General features: G+C 38.4%; 1 long non-coding RNA gene across 1 annotated transcript; it reads left to right on the forward strand.

Annotated features, from left to right (window-relative positions):
• On the forward strand, window positions 1-8,119 carry LOC142070644 (uncharacterized). The gene is made up of 3 exons (XR_012666589.1): window positions 1-262; window positions 1,985-2,036; window positions 7,911-8,119. It is a non-coding gene; the product is annotated as an uncharacterized LOC142070644 (long non-coding RNA).
• The last annotated feature ends 1,241 nt before the right edge of the window (window positions 8,120-9,360 follow it).

The following is a 9,360-nucleotide window of genomic DNA, read 5'->3' on the forward strand; positions in this document are numbered from 1 at the left end:
CCACTCTACCCCACTGTCTTGGATGGAGATCTGCACTCCTCCAGTCCCGCACACCAGCTTGGGAGAGGGCTAGCAGTAAAGAAGACCTGCTCACCTCATAACCTAGAAGGGAGCAATCATTGTTGATGACAAACAATTTGGAAAAGAAAGCTCTACAGAGAGTTAAAATAAACTTCATACCATGTTAGCGTTCAGTAAGATTTATTTCCAGAAATAAGTAGCTAGAAAGTAGTAATAGTCAGCCATGTCTCTCAAGTCCTAGGTAAGTTAATGTATTTTTTATTGATTCGGGTGCATTTGGTGCTTCTGGTTAAAGTGGTTTAGTGAAGGGTATATTTTTTATAAGTGGGTGGTTGTATTTGATGGAAGGGGGAAAAGGAACAGTTGAAAATGTCCACATTACCATTTAAGACAGAAAAAAGCACGACATTCATTGTTGCATAGCACAAATATTGCATTATTATGTTTATGCACTCAACGAACATGTGATGAGTCCTGGTAGATGTGAATGGCTAAAAATAATTGTGCAATGACTGTTTTTACAAATAGCAAAAACTCCATAGCAAAAACTCCATATCCACGTGGGGAAGCCTGTTTTCTAATTAGATGCATTTAAATATCAGTCCAACTACTGTACACAAATTTCATTAAAATATGAAGTATTAGTATGGCTCATTATTTTTTAGGGAAAATAATTACAATCCTACATGTTTGCTAACATGATAGACGGTTTAGTAGAATTTGCTGCTGCCAGGCATAAAAACACACATCAGTGAAGGAGATTTTTTTTTACACATTCATAAAACATCAATCTTAAAGTTACTAATGTGGAAATAATCACAATAAACAAACCTCCCATTTGTATAAGGTTAGACCCTAACATCTACACTCCATTTTTACTCAGACAAAACTCTCATTGGACCAAATGTCGGAAGGTGATGAGCACATACTAAGCATACACAAATCTTATTGATTTCAAGGAGTGTTCTGGCTAAGTAAGGACATCAGGATATGGGCTTAGCCTGTTTCTCAATGCGTTGTTTTTTTGAGGTTTTTTTCGTTGTTTGGTTCAGTAATAGGATGTCCCTCAAATCAAGGTCGTTATCCCCACCTCAAAAATGGTATTTGTAATATGGAATAAATGGTAAGTATAATATTAAGCAATTTATAAGAACACTTTTTTCCCCCAAATGTTCTTTAAGTTTTTGGCAATTAATTTAACCAAAACATGTATTTAAAAGTGCACCTTTTAGGTTTATGGTCAGATGTTTCAGTTGGCAAAATCTGATGGCCACCAATGTGGGCAAGTTTTATTAAACACTCACTGATGGAATTTTCACACTGTATACATTCATAACATCAGAAAGTTATGTCATGACCTTTTGCATCATCATAACCATTAAAATGCCAATATTAGTTGCAGAGAATTACTGTAGGTAATCATTGGCATTCAAGAGAAACTATACTGAACACCTGGTTTGGCCTGGCATCTGACAAATTCTAAGAGTTTAGTTACCAGATGTTTGTGGAACAACTTATGCATGTATGGAAAACTTACAGTTTTCATTTGCATGAACTATTACCAAACCTTTAAAGTAGTGGAAACATCTGTCTTGTGAAAATATGAATTAAGGAAAGAGTCTAATGGGAAAAATGAGATTAAGATTGGCAGGGTCATTCATGAGAATTTTGAATTGAATCTGATCTGTACATTGGAATATTGTATGTGCTGTAAACACATACTAGCTGTACACGGACTACATACCATAGAGATAATCTCAACAATTATCTTCTTGGATGAAGAGCACAAAAAACAGAATTACATATAAAAAATGAGAAAGATGCTGTTTTATATAAGGCTGCTTATATAATAATTATAGATTTTATCCTTTAGATAATTTCACAAAAATGTACATTTCTAAAATGAAGTAATTGGGGCTATATGTGCCTTCTTCCAAAGAGTTTGCTTACTTTTCTCTTCCAGATTGCATGCTGCAACCAGTGCTTTTGAAGGGACACTTTCATGCTTTCAAATGGTAAGTAAACTTTAAAGTTAACTTTTTTTCCAAAACTTAATGTTCCATATATTGTTAATTTATGAACAGGTATCCTTTCAAGGTATTATTTTGGAAAATCTTTAGGCAGAGCGGCAACAGAAGGTGAAAGGCCAATCTTTAAGAGGGACAAACTTTAAAAAATATTTATTGGAAAATTATTAAAGTAGTATAACAAATTAGGGGGAAATAATTTTTGAGTATTCAGTTTGCATATGGTTGGTTTCACTGTTCCTTGAATATAATCAGTTTCTCCTTTGATGTGCCTGGGTCTTTCGTACATCAGGTGAAAGAACTTTTTAAATAGGGAAACATGGTTGTAAGACCATAAACATTGGCAAGTACAGAACATGGAACTTTTTTATTCTTTTTTTAAAAAGTGGACTAATTTCAAACTCGCTGTGTTCTTGTAAGATAGCTATCACTGAATCATAGTTCACTTCCTGTCTGAAAAGCAAATAGACCCTTCTGTTGGGTTTGCCTTGCCTTCCATTCTCTAAGGTGATAGGTTTTTTTTTATGTCCTTTGCATATCAAATGGAGTAGATGTTGAGAAAATATTGCTTGATGCTTATACAATTTCCCTTAAAGTCAACTAGTGTCTTTCCGTTGACTTCAGTGCAAACTGGAACAGGCCCTGGACTGGGATACTTTACACAGCATATTCCCATGAGTATATCTAAACACATGGAGATGATACGATAATCTGTAACACAGGTCCATTTAAGAGAATAGTGTCAAGTACTTTAGATCCAAAATTTGCTTGCCTGCTTTAAAAAAAATAGTTATTGAAATGAAATCACGCCATAAATTCTTGCTCTAAAGAGTTTTCTGTCTACTTCTTGGACAAGATCTGTCAAATCGATACTGGATGCCTTTATGTCAATAGAGTCATATCGGGAAGGAGTAAACACAAAGTAATCGTTGGTTAAATTCCATCTCTAAAAATGTAGATATGTTGGAGAAGTGGGATTGCCTGAGATTATTAACGCTTCCTTATGGAGTAGCAGGTGGCTTCTTTTAAATTGGCAGTATGGATTTTTTTTAAACAGTTTGGTAAATGTGTGTAATGGAGTTGATTGTAGTTGCATTCCCAGAAATCTTGGAACTGGTACATTTTATAAATTAAAATATGAAATTTATTTTAAACAAAATTTCAGTACAAACTGGCTTTTGAAAGTGTACACTTGCTTATAATGTTTGTAATACAAACACTACAATGCTGTGCTAAATGAGAAAGAACATGAAATTGACTAGAAACAGACCACTGTAGTCCCATGGTCTACACTGAGTGACGAGAAAAATAAAAGCATGTAGTGACAAATTGTTTATTTAAAACTGTTTTAAATAAACTTAATTTAAGTAATATATTATTAAATTAAGATTATTAACACTTTTAAAATAAACAATTTGTCAAATATATATATGGCAGTTTATTTTAATATTTATTTTGATAGTCCTCTTTAGTTAATGAGCTAATATAATATGGACCAGTGATTAGTCCTGCTCCAGGTCTTTTGTGCTGCTCCATCAGTGCAAAGCAGCTGTAAAGCTGAAAGATCTGGGAATCCTTGGGCTATAACAGTTTACACCACAACTTAAGTCAGAATATCCTTCAAGATGCCTTAATTTATGCTGGAGACTGGATCAATTTCTGGATCAGGCAAACATAAAGGTGGCTTGAAGTCAACTTTGCTCCACTCCAGTCTTTTTATGAGTGTTCCTTGGCTGGGCCATAGGATCTGAAAGAATGGCTCTACCAAAAGGTGTTTCACCAGATAATGCCAATGACACATACAGCAATGCTTAAAAGAAGTGTCATGGTAAAATACATCAGTGTTGCCTTGTGCAACCCCCACTTTTGTTTCTTGTATTTACCTGTCTCATTTTATAGTTAAATTAGTAAGGTTTTCAGGGTAGGGACTTTATTTTTGTTATATTTGTTTAGTATGATGGAACTGGTGTTCCAGGAGCTACTGCAATACAAACAACATAGCTAACCAACATGCACTGCTGAGTTTTGTTTTGACTTTGGGGTTTAAATGAAGCACCCAGAAATCAAGGTGAACCTTAGCTGAAACCACAAAGTTTGGTCAAGATTCAAGTAGAAACATTAAAACTTCACAGTGTCCACATGACACTATAAACCAGCACAGCTCTGATCAAAATTTAAGTCAGGCTCACCAAAAATGTGTAAATTTCAAATAATCTTTTGAAACAAAGTTCCTAACCAGGTGATATTTAGGTTTTGTTATAAATGTTTTGAATAACTACAATGCTACTTTCACTATTTTTATGTCATTGTAACAGAAACTTTTATTGATGCTACCATTAATAAAATGACTTATCACAAAGAAGATTAAGCAACAAATAAATTGTTGTATAGTTTTCATATTGTGTCTAACCTAAATTCATAAAAGTAAGGAGTGGAGGAGGCTGAAATTGTTCTTGGTCTGACTGCTGTCCCTACCATCTTGTTTTGTATTATAGGAGTATAGTACCATGTATAAGATCACCCACTACTCTGAGAGCTCTCTAATATCTAGGCACAACGGTATTTGTTAAAGATGAAGGTTGCAGTCATAATTCTAAAAGAACATATTGTCCTTAGTCTACACGTGCAATTTGTAGTAATGCCAGTTGGTTTGTGCATGCTAATTGAGTCTATGGTCCTACATGTTGTTTTTTTAGGCTTAAACAAGACCACATCACTTCTAATATATCTTTTAAAATGTCCATTAAATTTATATTTAGGTTTTTTTAAAAAGCCACACATGTTATTTAATTAGTTTATGTGACTAACTATTAAATGAAGTGGTTAGTGAACAAAATAGAAAAATATATGTACAAATTGTAGCTGCTGTTTCACTTTTTGATTTTGGTCTCTAAAAATACCATCTATCAGCTTTCTCAATCCTGGGTTTTAGTTCCTTAAAGTAGAATTCCTTCCACTCATAAGTAATTTTGACCCTTAAAGGCAGCAGTAATGAAAAAGCATGAGCCAAACACCCTGCTAGCCTTTGTATGCCATTCTCTGCTGGGGATAAATATTGCTCTCTGAACATTCCAGTCAGTTTGGCTTGACAATGGCTCATGAAAGAACTCTATTGCTATCTCTCAATATGAACTTTGGGCATCGTTTACATGAAATGGTTTTAAAGTTCCTCATCTTCCATGATTACCAGAGAGAACCAGGATGCATTACAGCAGGGAGCTTAATAAGTGTAGGAACTTCCTGGTTAGGGAGTTCTCTGGTTGCTGCTTAAAGCACAGCTCATTATGTTAGTGTCCTCACACGACATGGTGTCAGAACTGAGTGAATGCTCCTCCTTTAGAGAAAGGGAAAGGAGAGAAAGAGAGCTGCAGACTGTCAGAGCAGTGAGTGCAGAAAGTGGAAAATAAGGGGAAAGTCCTGTGAAAGCAGCATCAGGGAAGAAGCAGAGCCTTGTCTCAGCACAGCAATGGGACCAATAGTACAAGCAGTTGTGTTAGAGAAGTGTGATTTTTGGCAACTCAGGTAGCTACCCTTGCTGAATCTGTGGATTTGAACAATTCTGTATGGCTTCTAGTTTAGCAAAGAAAGCACAAGTATACCAGGTATATGCCTGGGGTGGTGATGATGATCTCCTATGTACCACAAACACAAACAGCTGTGCTTTAAGCAGCAACTAGAGAATTTCCTAACTAGGAAGTTACTGCAGTTATCAAGTTCCCTGCTATAACACATCCCGGTTCTCTCTGGTAACCGTGGAGGACGAGGAACTTGAAAACCATATTACCCCTCAATGAGGAAAAGAAAGAATACTCTAAAGTGAAAACAACGAGGAGTCCTTATGGCACCTTAGAGACTAACAAATGTATTTGTGCATAAGCTTTCGTGGACTAAAACCTAAATATATACATAAATATATGTGCTATAATATATATTCTGCTTACTGTATTTTTCACTCCATGCATCTGATGAAGTGGGTTTTAGCCCATCAAAGTTTATGCCCAAATAAATTTGTTAGTCTCTAAGGTGCCACAAGGACTCCTTGTTGTTTTGCTGATACAGACTAACATGGCTACCACTCTGAAATCTAAAGTGAAAGAGATTCTTAATACCCATTTCATAGACAGACAATACGTAAAAGGGCCAAATTTAATAGGAGGTGCTAGAAACAAGGGGACACAGCTGAGACTTATTATTGCAGTTCAGTCTTGCGTACATTACACATATGGAATGTGAAAAGGAGAACTAATCAGACAGGATAATTGTTGTCAGAAGAGACACCAGTTTATCAGCATAGCTTCAGTGAGACCCAGCTCTCACACCAGCAAAAACAATAGCAAATGTGAGAATGCAAAAACCCATAAAAAGAAAAACAACATTGTGACTTGCATGCTAGCAGCATAGGGGAGACTGCATCAGACAATACTGACACATTAAAACGTGAAAGAAGCAATTAGACCAAATTTACAACATAAGAACAGTACATGACTAGTAAATGGGTGATTCAAGAACCTTAACAGGAGGGAATTTTGGAAAAGGTGTGGAAAAATATGGCAAAGTAGCAAGTCAGAGCTGGTAACAGTGTCCAGCAAAGAGGCAGAATGAGGGCGATGCCAAAAAATGGGAAACTTTGCAATAGTATGCAGGTCATCAAGAGTAGTACAAATAATCCAAGAGGGAGTGTTGTCTTCGGATAACGAGTCCATACTTCTAGGGACTATATCCTCAATAGAACAGGCAACTCCTTGGTACAAAAGCATGAATCTAAACAGTCGAAACCTTATATTAAAAATTGATACTGTGGTAGCAGTCACTAGAAAAAAATCAGCTCTGGGGCGGAGATCTCCAAATACAATTTTATGTGAGGCTACTAACAATCCATTTGATGTTTGTCACCAGTTCCCTGGGAAAGTGGAGAAAAACTGGAAAGTCCTTCAACAAATAATATACATAATACAAGGACTGACAACTCCCTTACTAGGGTTGCCTGAATATAAAGACAATACTTAGAAGAGAAACTGGAATGTGTTAATAAAAAAAAGCAAACTATACAGGAGATGTATCCATATATTTTCACAGGTCTAGGAAAGTTGTCAGGAGAATACAAACTATTTGGTGCTATCAGTGACTTCCTTTGCGCTGTCAGGCCTGTGCCACCCCGTATATTCCTGCTAGCATAGGTGCCGACTCTGCGGGTGCTTCAGAACTGGAGCACCCATAGAAAAAATTGTGGGTGCTTAGCACCCACTGGCAGCCAGCTCTTCCTCCTCCCCACAAGCGCCTGCCAGCAGCCTGCCAATCAACTCCTCCCCCTCTCTCCCAGAGCCTCCCACAAACTGCGATCAGCTGTTCCACAGCATGCAGGAGGCACTGGGAGAGAGGGGAAGAAGTGGGGACAGGGTACTTGGAATAGGGGGCAGAACTGGGCAGGAAGAGGCGGGGCAGAGGTGGTAAGAAGCGGGGTGGTGGTAGGGCTTGGGGTAAGGGGTGGAGTGGGGGCTGAGCACCCCTGGGTCAAGGAGGAAGCCAGCGCCTGTGCTTGCGAGGGAAAATCAAAGGAGAATTAAAGAAAATGGAAGATATGGGAGTTATTTTCTAGATAGAACACACTGACTGGTGTGTGGGGATGGATGTAGTACCAAAGCCCAGTGACAAAATCCAGATGTGTAGACCTTACCCAACCTAATGAAAGTGTGTGCAGAGAAAGACACATGCTTCCCATAGTTGACCAAACATTAGCTCAGTTATCAAATCTTTTCAAAGTTACAGCATGCTCCTAGCAAATCCCTTTTGCTAGCAATCTATGCCATTAACGATATTCAACACCCCATTTGGAAGTTACTGTTTAATTTGTCTTCCATTTAGCATATCGTCAGCACCAGAATGTTTCCAAAAAGAGAATCTCTCTACCATGTCAAGTTTGCCTGGCATCTTTTGCTATGCAGATGATGTGTTGGGATATGGCAGATACAGAATGATCATCATGAGCAACTACAAGAAGCTGAGACACACTTCCAAAAAGCTGGCTTCACTCTGGATGAGAAATGTGAATTTGGAAAAGAGCAAATACAATTTGGAGGACACTATTAGCAAACAGGTAATTACAGACAGATTCAGACAAACTGAAGGCATTACCCAAAGATATTTCTGTTATAAGATTCCTGGGCACAACAAATCTGGGAAATTCTTACCAAATTTATCTCATTTAACAAAGCTCTCTAGAGATCTCCTTAATGGGTAACAATATGTGGAGCTGGGGCAGCCCACAACAAAACAACTCACATCTCCACCTGTTGCAGCACAATATTCAGTAAACTATCTGACAACAATAGCCACGGATATTGTGATGGGTTGCCCGCCTTAGGATGCCACCTCATGTACTGGGATACCACTGAGCCCACCTGTTCTGCCAGCCTGGGCACCCTTTTGACCTGTCTTGCTGAGCCAGGTTATTAAGCCTCCTCCAGCACACACACACAGGCAGAGCCATACCCAACTGCAGAACGACACAGGCACTGAGATCAGCTCTGGGAAGATTCAGCTTAAGGGACTTGCCCCAGCACTCAGGTGTCCACCTCCCTTGGAGTGCAGACCCAAGGGTCTATTATGAAATCCGCCTCCTCCCTCAATGTGGAGGAAGGTATGCACAGCTTCTTATTTCCACCCCCCACCCCCTACCCTTCAATTATGAATTGTACAAACTGGGTTATATTATAAAAAAAGAAATGTTTATTAACTACAAAAGGTGAATTAAAAGTGAATATAGAATCATAGAATATCAGAATTGGAAGGGACCTCAGGAGGTCATCTAGTCCAACCCCCTGCTCAAAGCAGGACCAATCCCCGACTAAATCATCCCAGCCAGGGCTTTGTCAAGCCTGACCTTAAAAATATCTAAGGAAGGAGATTCCACCGCCTCCCTAGGTAACGCATTCCAGTGCTTCACCACTCTCCTAGTGAAAAAGTTTTTCCTAGCATCCAACCTAAACCTCCCCCACTGCAACTTGAGACCATTACTCCTTCTTCTGTCATTTGCTACCACTGAGAACAGTCTAAATCCATCCTCTTTGGAACCCCCATTCAGGTAGCTGAAAGCAGCTATCAAATCCCCCCTCATTCGTCTCTTCTGCAGACTAAACAATCCCAGTTCCCTCAGCCTCTCCTCATAAATCATGTGTTCTAGTCCCCTAATAATTTTTGTTGCCCTCCGCTGGATGCTTTCCAATTTTTCCACATCCTTCTTGCAGTGTGGGGCCCAAAACTGGACACAATACTCCAGATGAGGCCTCACCAATGTCAAATAGAGGGGAACGAT

The sequence above is a fragment of the Caretta caretta genome, chromosome 1, assembly GCF_965140235.1.
Source record: "Caretta caretta isolate rCarCar2 chromosome 1, rCarCar1.hap1, whole genome shotgun sequence".
Lineage (NCBI taxonomy): Eukaryota > Metazoa > Chordata > Testudines > Cheloniidae > Caretta > Caretta caretta.